General features: G+C 41.5%; 1 long non-coding RNA gene across 1 annotated transcript; it reads left to right on the top strand.

Moving 5' to 3' along the window:
* The first annotated feature begins 247 nt into the window (after positions 1 to 247).
* Positions 248 to 7,192, top strand: LOC145798476 (uncharacterized). The gene is made up of 3 exons (XR_014339355.1): positions 248 to 704; positions 854 to 911; positions 6,889 to 7,192. It is a non-coding gene; the product is annotated as an uncharacterized LOC145798476 (long non-coding RNA).
* The last annotated feature ends 7,104 nt before the right edge of the window (positions 7,193 to 14,296 follow it).

Here is a 14,296-nt window from a genome sequence, read left to right as displayed (position 1 = left end):
ATTCTGTATTTTTCAATTGTTCAAATAGTTTGAAAATGTGTGAATAAAACCATTCTAACCAAAAGCAATGCCCCTCACAAAGGGGTGTTCCATGAGTCATGAAGATTACCTGGCCGTGTACTCATTTAATGGCATTGTGTCATTTCTCAATTATTTTGTTATTTTTAACTATGTAATTGTTAAGCCTCTCTTATTAGTTGACCACACTGGCAATATAAAATTCCTAGTTCCCCAAACCTGTCCCCCCACCCTTTCCCCTTTCATAAACCCTCCACACATCCTTCCCAAACCCCTCATTAAGCCGCTTTCACCCTCCTAATTCCTTCTCTGCTTTGTCCCTACTACACACACTAGGACAAAAAGAAAAACATAACAAATTGTGTTCTTCTTCCAAGTCTAAACTCAAACCCAACAGCACCATTGTTGATGTCATCAACCCAACAAAAGTCTCTGGCACCAGTACTTCCAACCGAGTCCCTCTACTGGAAAAATAGAACTCTCTCAGTGCCAGAACCAAGCCTTCAATAGTCATGCCATCTCCGGTTTCTCCCAAGCTAAGCTCAAAGAAAGATGAGAATTGCTCACTATGGAAGAACAAAAACAAAGTCTGCTAAAGGCAAGGTGGTGCCCCTTGATTCTTCTGCTGCTATTCTTAGCACTGCTCAAAGCGGAGAAGAGATGCAGTTTCATCCCAAGTAATTCAGGTATGGTATTGAAAAATTTTCATAATTCACATCAAGTTTTAAAATAAAGCAAGATGGACAGAATTCAGAAAGATGTTTTGCTTATCACTTAATTTTTCATTTTAGAAATAATATTTGTTTTGTAATATTGGTTTTTTGTTTTTTGGTAGATCCCATCTATATGGCTTACCATGATGAAGAATGGGGAGTTTTTATCCATGATGATCAGTAATTACTAATCTCTCTCTCTCTCTTCCTCTCTATTTTTCAACTTTTTCTGTTTAAAGAAATTGATCATACAATCGAACACAACTCTCTCTTGTCAATTTATAGTTGATTCACAGTCGATATATGGTCAGTTCTTTTGCTATGAATGCAGCTGAGGTTTTAAAAAAATTCACAACCATTACAACCAATTCCTTATATGCATCACTACTAATATTGTTACGCCGCGAGCGATAGTGATACACCTCCCGATGCTGCTTTCTGCTAGGCTGCTATTTGAATTGCTAGTGTTGACTGGTGCTCAAGTTGGATCAGATATTGGACTTTAGTCTTGCCAAAAAAAAAAAAAAAAAAAAGCATTGCTTCAGGTGAATAAAAACATAAAAACAAATAAATAAAGAGAAAATTAAGTCATGAGACACACAGTTATGCTGTTTTGTTTTCTTCTTCTTTTTTAATTTTTTAATTTTTATAGGGATTCCTTTCAGGATTTGATGCCGAAATCGTTTCAAAGTTAACTGAAAAGAAGATTTCTTCCTAAGTACTGATTATGGCAGAGAATTAAACCCCATCCGAGGTGTTGTCGGCAATGCTAACTGTATGCTTGAGGTAACGGTTTGATTTATTCATTTATGTGGAGATATATTTTCTAAGTACCAACACGTGGCTAAAGTGACGCCGACGTGTCAGCTGAGGTGACACGTATCCTGGTCATGACGTTGAGGTTATCTCGTCAAGGCCGAGGTTACCTCCGAAGATATCGGAATTCGAGATAAGCGGATAGGGCACAAGAGTCCTAGAATGATAAGAAGACTTCAGTTTGGATTAGATAAAACTCTTAGGCCATGTTTGTTTGGGTGGACATGAGTTTGGGATTGGACTAATAATCCAATAAAATTATTAATCCGATGTTTGGTTAAACAATTGAAATACGGACTAATTATTATAAACTTGACTATTAGTTAAAATAGGATACATAATTCAACGGATTCGTAGTCCTAGGACTATTAGTCATGGGAATACTAATCCAATCCGCCCAAACAAACATAGCCTTAGAGAGTTTATCCCAATCCTATTGGGAGTCCAAGATTAGCAGTAATCCTGAGTCCATTAAAGTTAGGCTTCTATTGGGACTAGGATTGTGTTGGCTATAAAAGGGAGGCACTCCCATGGGTCTAAGGTATGTCTTTAATGCTTTTGATATTCTGTCTAGTGAGTTAAGCACTATTGGTTATCTTTGAGAGATATTTTACTGACTTGATCGTCGGAGTGCCCCCGGGTGGACGAGCCACTGCCGGAATCTCTTCTTTCTGTTGCAGGTCGTTCGGGCTTAATCTATTCTGCCGGTTTTCTCCAGTTAAGTACTAAGTTGGCAGTGTGGTCAGAAAATCACCCACACAATTTGGCGCTATCTGTGGGAAAGAAAGGAGAATATATAGCCAACGACGGACCAAAAGAGAAGGTTGGGGACGACACGCCTACTAAGAGTAGGAAACATATTGACCTTGGCGTCGAAGAAGACAACTACAACGAAGAAACTCGTGATAAGAATCACGGAGAAGAGGACATCGTCCAGGAGGGCGACGTGCCGAAGAAATCAGACCAAAGCAAGTATTATAACGAGGATGACCTCTAGCCACCGTTCTCGTCACAAGATACGCCGATTCCAGCAGCCAAGAAAGATGCCCAGGCAAGGGGACAGAAGACAACTCCTGCGACTCCTCAGCACGATAGGACCAAGGAACATTTTCACCGGCCTTCAAGGGAGGTCGGACGAGGAGAATCAAGAAGGGGGGATTCACAAACGACATATCGCACCAAGGAAGCAGACTCCAAAGAACATTGGCATGTTCAAGGGAAGGACCTTTGTTTCGACGCGACCAATGGAGGGAGGTCCAAAAGTACTCGCAATGACACAGGAAGTAGTGCACCAAAGAGGCTAAAATCCGGAGATAGCCGAGCTCCTGGACGAGCCAAGGAGGATCTGAGGGATTACCTCCAGAGAAAGCGACAAGATGCCGATGTGACCTTACCTGTCAAGCCGAGATAACACTGGATATGAGAAGACACGAGCTCAGCCCAAGTAAGCCGATCCCGGATTTCAGATCTCGGATCCCAGATCCCAGAAGACAAGATCTCGGCCTAAGATGATTAAGTCCGAGAAGAGAAGAGTTTACCGAGATGATGTTTAACACTTGTTGAAATTTGTGGACAATTTACAAGTTGAAGTTAAACCGGAATCATTGTTTAACACTTGTTGAAATTTGTGGACAATTTACAAGTTAAAGTTAAACCGAGATCATTGTTTAACACTTGTTGAAATTTGTGGACAATTTACAAGTTGAAGTTAAACCGAGATCATTGTTTAACACTTGTTGAAATTTATGGACAATTTACAAGTTGAAGTTAAACCGAGATCATTATTTGAACACTTATTGAAATTTGTGGACAATTTACAAGTTGAAGTTAAACCGAGATCATTGTTTAAACACTTGTTGAAAATTTTATATTTACAAGGTGAAACCAAGATTACGCCAAGAAAGGTAGTTAGGTACTTGCCGAGATAAATCATCAGTTTGTACAACCGAGGTGTATCACCCCGAGAAGGTTGCACAAGGATTGAAGTGTATATTGAAGACATGCAAAAATTTCTAAGTATAGAATCATGCAAAAACAATAAAGAGAAGACAAAGATACAAGCACTCAGAGAAGGAAAGTTGTATTAATATTCAGAAAAGGCACGTCGGCCAAAAGCTTACAATTGTTCCCAAAAGAAGAAAAACAAAAGTACAAAAGACAGAAGAAAAGGACATCAAAATTAAGATTCCTCAGCATCGGCAGTAAGCTGGGTTGGGACCTCGGAAGACTGTTGAGAAGCCACCTTGGCCACCTTCTCCGCCACAAGCTCAGCATCAATCTCTTACAAGGTTTCATCAATGCTCTTGTCGGCGAGGGGGACGTCAGCTGAAACCCTCTCAGGAGTAGCATCTTTGAAGACCCCATCACCCTCCTCATCTTGAGTCAAGTCTAAGACTTGCTCATTCAGAAAAGGGGACTTGGCCCCATCAGCCTCCTTGGATTTCCTGACCAAGGTCTCATCCTCTTCAGATTCAGAATCATCATCGAATTGAGCTGGTGGAGGAGGTGGGGGGAATGGAAGAGGAATGGCGTCGGCTTTCCGAAGAGGCGAGTCCTCGGGGACCTCAAGTTCTTTTAGAAGGGACATCTAACCAAGGGTGAAACCCTTGTTGCATGCCTCCTTCACTTGCTTTTCATAGGCCTCCGTGACATCGGCCATGCCCTGGGCGTACGCCTTCTCGTCGGCATCCTTGATTTCAGCCTCTTTGGTAGCCAAGGCCTCCTGCAGCTCTTTTTGGGCCTGGGCCATCTTCTCATCGGCCTCTCTTTTTTGGGACTCAGCGACCTTCCTAATGACCTCAGCAGAATCAAACTTCTCTTCGGCATCAGTCTAAGCCTTGATGGCAGCTTCGGCCTGGTCCTCTAACTTCTTCATTTTCGATTGAAGGCTTTTGTTGGCTTTTTGAAGAGCAGAGAACTCCCTCTTCATCTCGATCAACCTCTCCCGATTTTCAAAAGATTGAATGGAGAAAGCATGGGCATGCTGGATGGCCTGAAAAAACACAAGACAAAAGTTATTGCAGAATCTTCTAAAGTACAGAAAAGGAAAAATTGCCAGGTAAGGACACTCACTTGAACAGAACGTTGAAGCATTAGAGCGTAATTTTCATACTCACTCAACCCGGCGTTTCGGTCAAGATCGCCGGGAAGAAGCAGAGCAGTACTAAGGGCTACGCCGACGTTGATGTCCTCGGTGCTATCATTGGCCATGACTGGCTTATCTTCCAAGTTAATTTCGGGGGCCCAGGGAGAAGCAGGCTTCTTAGACCCTGAGGTTGTTGCAGAAGATGACCTCGGCTTTTTTGATTTTGGCGATTCGGATGGTTGGGCCTTAGAGCTGTAACAACCCTCATACTGTTTACTGATTAATGACTGATTGATTACCGATAATCACCGATTACTGTTAAACGGAACTGATAATGACTGATAACTAATTGAGAATTGAACTGATTAAGGTACTGAACTGACTGCCCGAAATTGAAACTGAATTGAGTGAATACATCTGTTTGAATTGCATTTTATCTGTTGACTGTTTGTTTAATCTGTTCGTGTTTTATGTTTAAACTATTAATTGAAGGCCTTATCGGCGGCCGAACCGGAAATTGGTTAGTGTTTTATGATCCTCATAATTAATGTAATTTTATGGTACATTCATTGAAAAAGTGATTAGGTGTGATTAAATTAGATTAAATAAGCTAATTAAAGAGTTAGGCTTAATTACCAAATTGCCACCCTTAGTGGCCCACTCAATACACACACTTGAGCCTTATGTACACACTTGAAGAACATTTCATCAGCCATTTCTTCTTGTTCTAGCCGACCTTAGAGAGAGAGAGACTTGAGGAGTTGATTTCATCTCAATTTTGCTTGTGAATTGTTTGGAAATTGAAGAAATTGTTGAGGAGATTGCATATTTGAGCTCCCTCACTTCTAATTCTACACCTAAGGTAGATCATTCATCATCTTAATGGTGTCTTTGAGTTGTTCTTGCATGATTCATGCTTCATTGTAGAACTAAGTCATGAATTGGTTCATTGTTGTTAAATTGAAGCTTAAGTGTTGCATGCATGTACATATATTGAAGTTTTGAGGTGGTAGTTCATCATACCTCACATGCATGTCCATCTTTTGGTCATACTCCATGAGTTCATCTTGTTTTTGAAGGCTTGAGCTCTTTTGAAACAGCATTAAAGCTTTGAAAATGATTTAAGATCATGCATGTCATGTTTGAAGATTGTTCTTGAAAATGATTTGAAATTGGTTTGAAATTGGGTTTGAATTAAAAACCCTTGGGCTTTGATTTCTCAAATTGAGCTTTGAACCACGTTATTCTATGTGTTTATAAATGTTTTCCAGAAAATGAGCCCAAGAGGATCGGTTTTGATGCATTTAAACTTGAGTTTGAGCTTGGAGGTGCAATCTGAGTTTTCCAGATTTCGCACTTCCGCTCGAGCGGGGAAAGTTACGCTCGAGCGTGGAATCCGAGCAACCAGCATCTCTCTACACTATTTTACAGTCCGCTCGAGCGGAGGATAGGGCGCTCGAGCGGAGTCATGTCTCAAGCTCGAGCGGGCGTCGAGCGGAGATTTCACCCATCCAGTACTTTTACAGTACGCTCGAGCAGAAAAGTTTACGCTCGAGCGTGTACCTTTGTTGCATGTCCGCTCGAGCGGGGAAACATGCGCTCGAGCGGGACTCTGTTTTTCTGAAAATGCTTTTAAATGTGCATCTTTGCATCCTCACCCCATTCTAGGCATTCTTAGACCTAGTTTAAGGCATCTTATTGAGGATATAGATGTAGAACACACCGAGGCAAATTAGGGTTTAAGTTGTTACTTTCCCAACTGCGTAGCTTAGTGTGTTCAATCTGTTAACTGTGTAGGGTTGGCGACTGGGGAGACACGCTCTAGCTTACTGTAGCCCGAACTCTGTGAGTAACAATTGTGTAAAGATATGTTCAAAATGATTATCTTCTGAATACTGAACTGAACTGTTTACTGAACTGATACTGTTTACTGAATGAATGTATGTCCTATATTCTGAACTGTATTGTGGCATCCTTAGCACCTACTGTTTACTGTTACTGTTACAGAGATCTCTGTCGGTTCCCTTGTGGAACCACTACTGTTTACTGACTGATGGCCATCATTACTGTTCGGTCTTTTAGACCTACTGTTTACTGCTATGCTAATGGATGTACCACATATGATTGAATAACTGTTTTGACTGAAATACTGATTTAATGGACTGTTTTCATTACTGTAAGGACATTTCATTCATAACCCCTTTACGCATTATGTTATTCACTGGGCTTTAGCTCACTGTTTATATATATATGTAGGTGCTCAGCCACCAGACCGGAGCTAGGAGCGTGGGTTAGACTCCAGTTTTGTCAAGCCAGCCTATGTGCCTCACTGCGAGGTTCCGAGCCTATCGTGTTAAGGCTTAGGGGTGTTTTACAATTCCCCCTTCTGTACTGTCTTACTGTTCTGTATAGACTGAATGTTTTCCGTACTGTTGTGTAGGGTTGAGTCCCTAGTTTGAATGAATGTAAATATTGTGCATACTGTTCTGTACTGTTTACGTATGAATGTATGAAAAAAACATATTTTGGCATACAGACTGTCACAGCTCATTGGGCATTGTTTCTTTACTGTATTGGCTTCCGCCAGGCCCTGTACTCTGTTTTACTGTATTACTGTTCTGCAGGCCTTCGGTAATCTCGGATTACTGGCCGGTTACGGTACTAAACCCATAGGGCCGGGTTTGGGTCGTGACAGAGTGGTATCAGAGCGATACTTAACCACGAGTTATACCGCACACACGTGTCCAAATGAGCTATAGGGTGTCCTAGAAAAGTAATTAGGGCATCTCATGAGCATGATAAGTGTGTGATATGACTGACTGAAATATGCTAACGTGTTAAACTGTTAAACAAATGACTGCCTATGTTTAAAACTGTTGTAACTGCTTATAGTGAAAATGGACAATGCAAATGAACCTGAATCCTCATCTACTGAGGCAAGAATGGAAAGAATGGAAAAAATGATGGAACTGATAACTGTTAGACTTGAACAACAACAGAACCAACAGCCCCCACCTCCTCCTCCTCCGGTACAGCCGGAACCTAATGCAAATGTAAATGATGGGGATATAATTGCTCTGACCCAGAAGTTCAGCAAAATGAAACCGTCATCCTTTCAGGGAGGGCTGGAACCGCTAAAGGCTGAAGCTTGGGTTCTGGAAACAGAGAAGCTATTTAAAGTGTTTCCGTGCTCAGAAGCGAATAAAGTATTGTTAGCTACCTTCACCCTACAAGAAGAAGCTAGAAGGTGGTGGATGTTGATCCGTGATACAAATACTGTTATGACTTGGGCTCAGTTCAAGGAGTCCTTCTTTGAAAAGTACTTCCCACAGTGTGTCAGGGATAGGAAAGTAACTGAGTTCGAACAACTGAAACAGGGCACCACGTCGGTTGCCGAATATGAGATGAAATTCACCGAGCTTGCTAGATATGCACCGCATATGGTGGATACTGAGTATAAGAAGGCCAGAAAATTTGAGGGTGGCCTTAATGTTGCAATACTTGACCGAATAAATGTTTTGAAACTACCGACTTTTGTGGGTGTTCTCGACCGGGCATTAATGGCCGAGTCAAACATTGAAGCATTGAAAACTGAAACACCAACGTCGGAATGGCGTGGTAAGAGGCAGGGTTTCAAATTTAAGAAAGGCAAGCACAACCCAGCCAACAAGAAACAGAATACGGGGTTGACAACTTGCCCCAGCCAAGGGAGTAGGTTCATACCACCCTGTTCCGAGTGTGGCAAGAAGCACAAAGGGGTCTGCTACAAAATATCTGGAGCTTGCTACAGGTGTGGCAAGGTGGGCCACATGGTTAAAGACTGCCCCTCTGCTCCACAAGCCAGTAGTAAAGCTGCACCAAGCGCAGCAACATCAACTGTAGCACCAAAGCCGAACCCCAAGGCTACCGGGAAAGAGCCCATGAGGCATGGGCCGAGTGTTCGCCCTAGTACCGGGAGACGTGCAAAATACTGAAACCGTTGTGTCAGGTACCCTCTCTATTTGTACGCAAAATGCATATGTATTGATTGATTCAGGATCTACGCATTCTTATGTATCGCATGCTTTCTCACGGAAATTGAATAGACCCTTAGAACCCATGAACTATCTGCTAGCCGTATCATCACCCGTAGGGGGATCCATGACATGTGCTTATATGTACCCCGCATGTGAAATTATTGTTGGGGATATGCATCTGTTTATTGATTTACTACCATTGAACATTGATCATTTTGATGTAATATTGGGGATGGATTGGTTACAAAAATATCATGCCACTATTGACTGTGTGACCAAGCAAGTTGTTTTCCATCCACCTGGTTTGCCTGAATTTGTGTTTAATGGGAGTGGAGTAGTACCTCCTCCGTATTTGATTTCGTCAGTGAAAGCTGTTAAATTAATTAGAAAGGGATGTAAAGGATATCTGTGTTCTGTGCTGACTGTGTCTACTGATGATAGTGTTACAACTGATGTGAATTGTATTCCTATAGTCAGGGAATTCCCAGATGTATTTCCAGATGATCTGCCAGGGGATTTGATTGACAGGGAGATTGAATTTACCGTTGATGTGATTCCGGGTACACAGCCGATATCAAAAGCTCCTTACAAGATGGCCCCAACTGAACTGAAGGAGTTGAAAGTGCAACTACAGGAACTGCTGGATAAGAAGTTTATCAGGCCTAGCACTTCGCCATGGGGCGCACCGGTTTTGTTTGTAAAGAATAAAGATGGCTCGCTGAGACTGTGCATTGATTACCGTGAATTGAACAAGGTAACTGTGAAAAATAAATACCCATTACCGCGCATTGATGACTTATTTGATCAGTTACAGGGTGCACGAGTGTTTTCTAAGATTGATCTCAGATCAGGGTATCATCAATTGAAGGTTAACCCGGAGGACATTGATAAAACTACTTTTAGAACGAGGTACGGACATTACGAATTTTTAGTTATGCCTTTTGGAGTCACGAATGCACCAGCTGCATTTATGGACCTCATGAACAGAATCTTTAAACCATACCTTGACAATTTTATTGTTGTATTTATTGATGACATATTGATTTACTCCAAGAGTATAGAAGAACATGAACATCATCTGAGACTTGCCCTACAAACCTTAAGAGAACAGAAACTGTATGCTAAACTGTCTAAATGTGAATTCTGACTTGACCATGTTATGTTTTTGGGACATGTTGTTAGCAAAAATGGAATTTCTGTTGATCCGCAGAAAATTGAAGCTGTAGTGAACTGGCCTAGACCAACAAATGTGACTGAAGTCCGAAGCTTTTTGGGATTAGCTGGATATTACAGAAGATTTGTCAAAGATTTCTCCAAGATTGCTTTACCGTTGACTCAACTGACACAAAAGGGGACATCATTTGACTGGACTGACCAAAGAGAATCTGCTTTCCAGGAGCTGAAAACTCGATTAGTGACTGCACCAGTTCTTACCTTACCTTCAGGTACGGATGGCTATACTGTATTTAGTGATGCTTCTCATAAGGGTTTGGGGTGTGTTTTAATGCAGAATGGGAGAGTTATTGCTTATGCTTCCCGACAGTTGAGACCACATGAAAAGAACTACCCGACCCATGACCTGGAACTTGCTGCAGTGGTGTTTGCACTGAAAATTTGGCGTCACTATCTGTATGGGGTGACATGTGAAGTATACACCGACCATAAGAGCTTGAAATATTTCTTCACACAGAAAGAACTAAACATGAGACAGCGGAGATGGCTATAACTGATTAAGGACTATGACCTACAGATTCTGTACCATCCGGGAAAAGCCAATACCGTTGCCGACGCATTGAGCCGGAAATCGATTGGAAACTTAGCATGTTTGCTTACAGGACAGAAAGAGTTGCTTTGTGACCTTGAAAAATCTGAAATTGAAATTGTTTTGCGAGAACAAGGTGGAACCTTAGCTGCTATTTCTGCTCAACCGGCACTGATTGAAGAGATTAAAGAGAAACAGCAACTGGATGACTTCTTGAAGAAGATCATCGAAGAAAGAGAATCTAAACCGAGACCGGGATTCAAATTTGAGAACAATGTACTGAAATTTCATGAAAGACTGTGTGTACCGAATGATATTGAACTGAAAAGAAGAGTTCTGCAAGAAGGCCACAATTCGAAATTGTCTATCCACCCGGGGAATACGAAAATGTACCAAGATCTGAAACAGAATCTCTGGTGGCCGGGAATGAAGAAAGAGATTGCCGACTTTGTGTCCAAATGTCTTCATTGCCAACAGGTCAAAGCTGAACATCAACGACCTGCCGGATTACTGCAACCCTTACCCATACCGGAATGGAAATGGGAGCATATCACGATGGATTTCATTGTGGGATTGCCTCGCTCCAGAAAAGGTATGGATTCAATTTGGGTTATTGTTGATAGACTAACCAAATCTGCTCACTTCTTACCTGTCAAGATAATCTATAATGCGAACAAATTGGCCGTTATCTATATTGATGAAATTGTGAGACTGCATGGAGTGCCTGTGTCTATTGTTTCTGACAGGGATTCGAAGTTTACATCGAGGTTTTGGCAAAGCCTACAGACTGCACTGGGTACTGAACTGAGACTAAGTAGTGCCTATCATCCTCAGACAGACGGACAGTCAGAAAGGACCATCCAAACTCTGGAGGATTTACTGAGAATGTGCGTCCTTGATTTTCAGGGAGACTGGGAAAGTCATCTGCCATTAGTTGAATTCGCCTACAACAATAGCTACCATTCGAGTATTGGTATGGCGCCTTTCGAGGCATTGTATGGCAGAAAGTGTAGATCTCCGATTTGCTGGGCAGAAGTTGGAGATGGGCCTTTGCTTGGGCCCGAGATTGTTTATGAAACCACTGAGAAAGTGAAACTGATACAGCAAAGACTGAAAACTGCACAGAGTAGACAGAAAAGTTATGCTGACATCCGAAGACGAGACAGAGAGTATAAAGTGGGTGATCACGTTTTTGTGAAAGTGACACCAATGAAGGGCTAGACTCGTTTTGGAGTCAAAGGCAAGTTAGCGCCAAGATACGTCGGACCGTATGAGATTATTGAGAAAATTAATCCGGTGGCGTATCAAGTTGCGCTCCCTCCTGAAATGGAGCATATGCATAATGTTTTCCACATTTTGATGTTAAGAGATTATCTCCGGGATCCCTTCCATGTGATAGAGCCTACTCGTGTAGTGTTGAGTGATGACTACACTTACGAGGAACGGCTTATACAGATTGTAAATAGACGGATCAAGAAACTGAGAAACAAGGAAATCCCATTGGTGAAAGTCGACTGGCAGAACCATGGTGGTATGTATGCCACTTGGGAAAGGGAAGATGACATGGCTAAAAGATATCCTGAACTGTTTCCACTGAACCCTGTTTTCTTCCAGAATGAAGGTAACTCGAGTTTAGAGGACTAAACTCTTTATAAGGAGGGGAGACTGTAACAACCCTCATACTGTTTACTGATTAATGACTGATTGATTACCGATAATCACCGATTACTGTTAAACGGAACTGATAATGACTGATAACTGACTGAGAATTGAACTGATTAAGGTACTGAACTGACTTCCCGAAATTGAAACTGAATTGAGTGAGTACATCTGTTTGAATTGCATTTTATCTGTTGACTGTTTGTTTGATCTGTTCGTGTTTTATGTTTAAACTATTAATTGAAGGCCTTATTGGCGGCCGAACCAGAAATTGGTTAGTGTTTTATGATCCTCATAATTAATGTAATTTTATGGTACATTCATTGAAAAAGTGATTAGGTATGATTAAATTAGATTAAATAAGCTAATTAAAGAGTTAGGCTTAATTACCAAATTGTCACCCTTAGTGGCCCACTCAATACACACACTTGAGCCTTATGTACACACTTGAAGAACATTTCATCAGCCATTTCTTCTTGTTCTAGCCGACCTTAGAGAGAGAGAGACTTGAGGAGTTGATTTCATCTCAATTTTGCTTGTGAATTGTTTGGAAATTGAAGAAATTGTTGAGGAGATTGCATATTTGAGCTCCCTCACTTCTAATTCTACACCTAAGGTAGATCATTCATCATCTTAATGGTGTCTTTGAGTTGTTCTTGCATGATTCATGCTTCATTGTAGAACTAAGTCATGAATTGGTTCATTGTTGTTGAATTGAAGCTTAAGTGTTGCATGCATGTACATATATTGAAGTTTTGAGGTGGTAGTTCATCATACCTCACATGCATGTCCATCTTTTGGTCATACTCCATGAGTTCATCTTGTTTTTGAAGGCTTGAGCTCTTTTGAAACAGCATTAAAGCTTTGAAAATGATTTAAGATCATGCATGTCATGTTTGAAGATTGTTCTTGAAAATGATTTGAAATTGGTTTGAAATTGGGTTTGAATTAAACACCCTTGGGAATTTCTCAAATTGAGCTTTGAACCACGTTATTCTATGTGTTTATAAATGTTTTCCAGAAAATGAGCCCAAGAGGATCGGTTTTGATGCATTTAAACTTGAGTTTGAGCTTGGAGGTGCAATCTGGGTTTTCCAGATTTCGCACTTCCGCTCGAGCGGGGAAAGTTACGCTCGAGCGTGGAATCCGAGCAACCAGCATCTCTCTGCACTGTTTTACAGTCCGCTCGAGCGGAGAATAGGGCGCTCGAGCGGAGTCATGTCTCAAGCTCGAGCGGGCGTCGAGCGGAGATTTCACCCATCCAGTACTTTTACAGTACGCTCGAGCAGAAAAGTTTACGCTCGAGCGTGTACCTTTGTTGCATGTCCGCTCGAGCGGGGAAACATGCGCTCGAGCGGGACTCTGTTTTTCTGAAAATGCTTTTAAATGTGCATCTTTGCATCCTCACCCCATTCTAGGCATTCTTAGACCTAGTTTAAGGCATCTTATTGAGGATATAGATGTAGAACACACCGAGGCAAATTAGGGTTTAAGTTGTTACTTTCCCAACTGCGTAGCTTAGTGTGTTCAATCTGTTAACTGTGTAGGGTTGGCGACTGGGGAGACACGCTCTAGCTTACTGTAGCCCGAACTCTGTGAGTAACAATTGTGTAAAGATATGTTCAAAATGATTATCTTCTGAATACTGAACTGAACTGTTTACTGAACTGATACTGTTTACTGAATGAATGTATGTCCTATATTCTGAACTGTATTGTGGCATCCTTAGCACCTACTGTTTACTGTTACTGTTACAGAGATCTCTGTCGGTTCCCTTGTGGAACCACTACTGTTTACTGACTGATGGCCATCATTACTGTTCGGTCTTTTAGACCTACTGTTTACTGCTATGCTAATGGATGTACCACATATGATTGAATAACTGTTCTGACTGAAATACTGATTTAATGGACTGTTTTCATTACTGTAAGGACATTTCATTCATAACCCCTTTACGCATTATGTTATTCACTGGGCTTTAGCTCACTGTTTATATATATATGTAGGTGCTCAGCCACCAGACCGGAGCTAGGAGCGTGGGTTAGACTCCAGTTTTGTCAAGCCAGCCTATGTGCCTCACTGCGAGGTTCCGAGCCTATCGTGTTAAGGCTTAGGGGTGTTTTACAATTCCCCTTTCTGTACTGTCTTACTGTTCTGTATAGACTGAATGTTTTCCGTACTGTTGTGTAGGGTTGAGTCCCTAGTTTGAATGAATGTAAATATTGTG

Source organism: Camellia sinensis, chromosome 9 (assembly GCF_055761805.1).
Source record: "Camellia sinensis isolate YWXY chromosome 9, ASM5576180v1, whole genome shotgun sequence".
NCBI classification, from domain to species: Eukaryota; Viridiplantae; Streptophyta; class Magnoliopsida; order Ericales; family Theaceae; genus Camellia; species Camellia sinensis.
The sequence above is the reverse complement of the archived record's forward strand: the minus strand, read 5'-3'. Positions and strand labels throughout refer to the sequence as shown.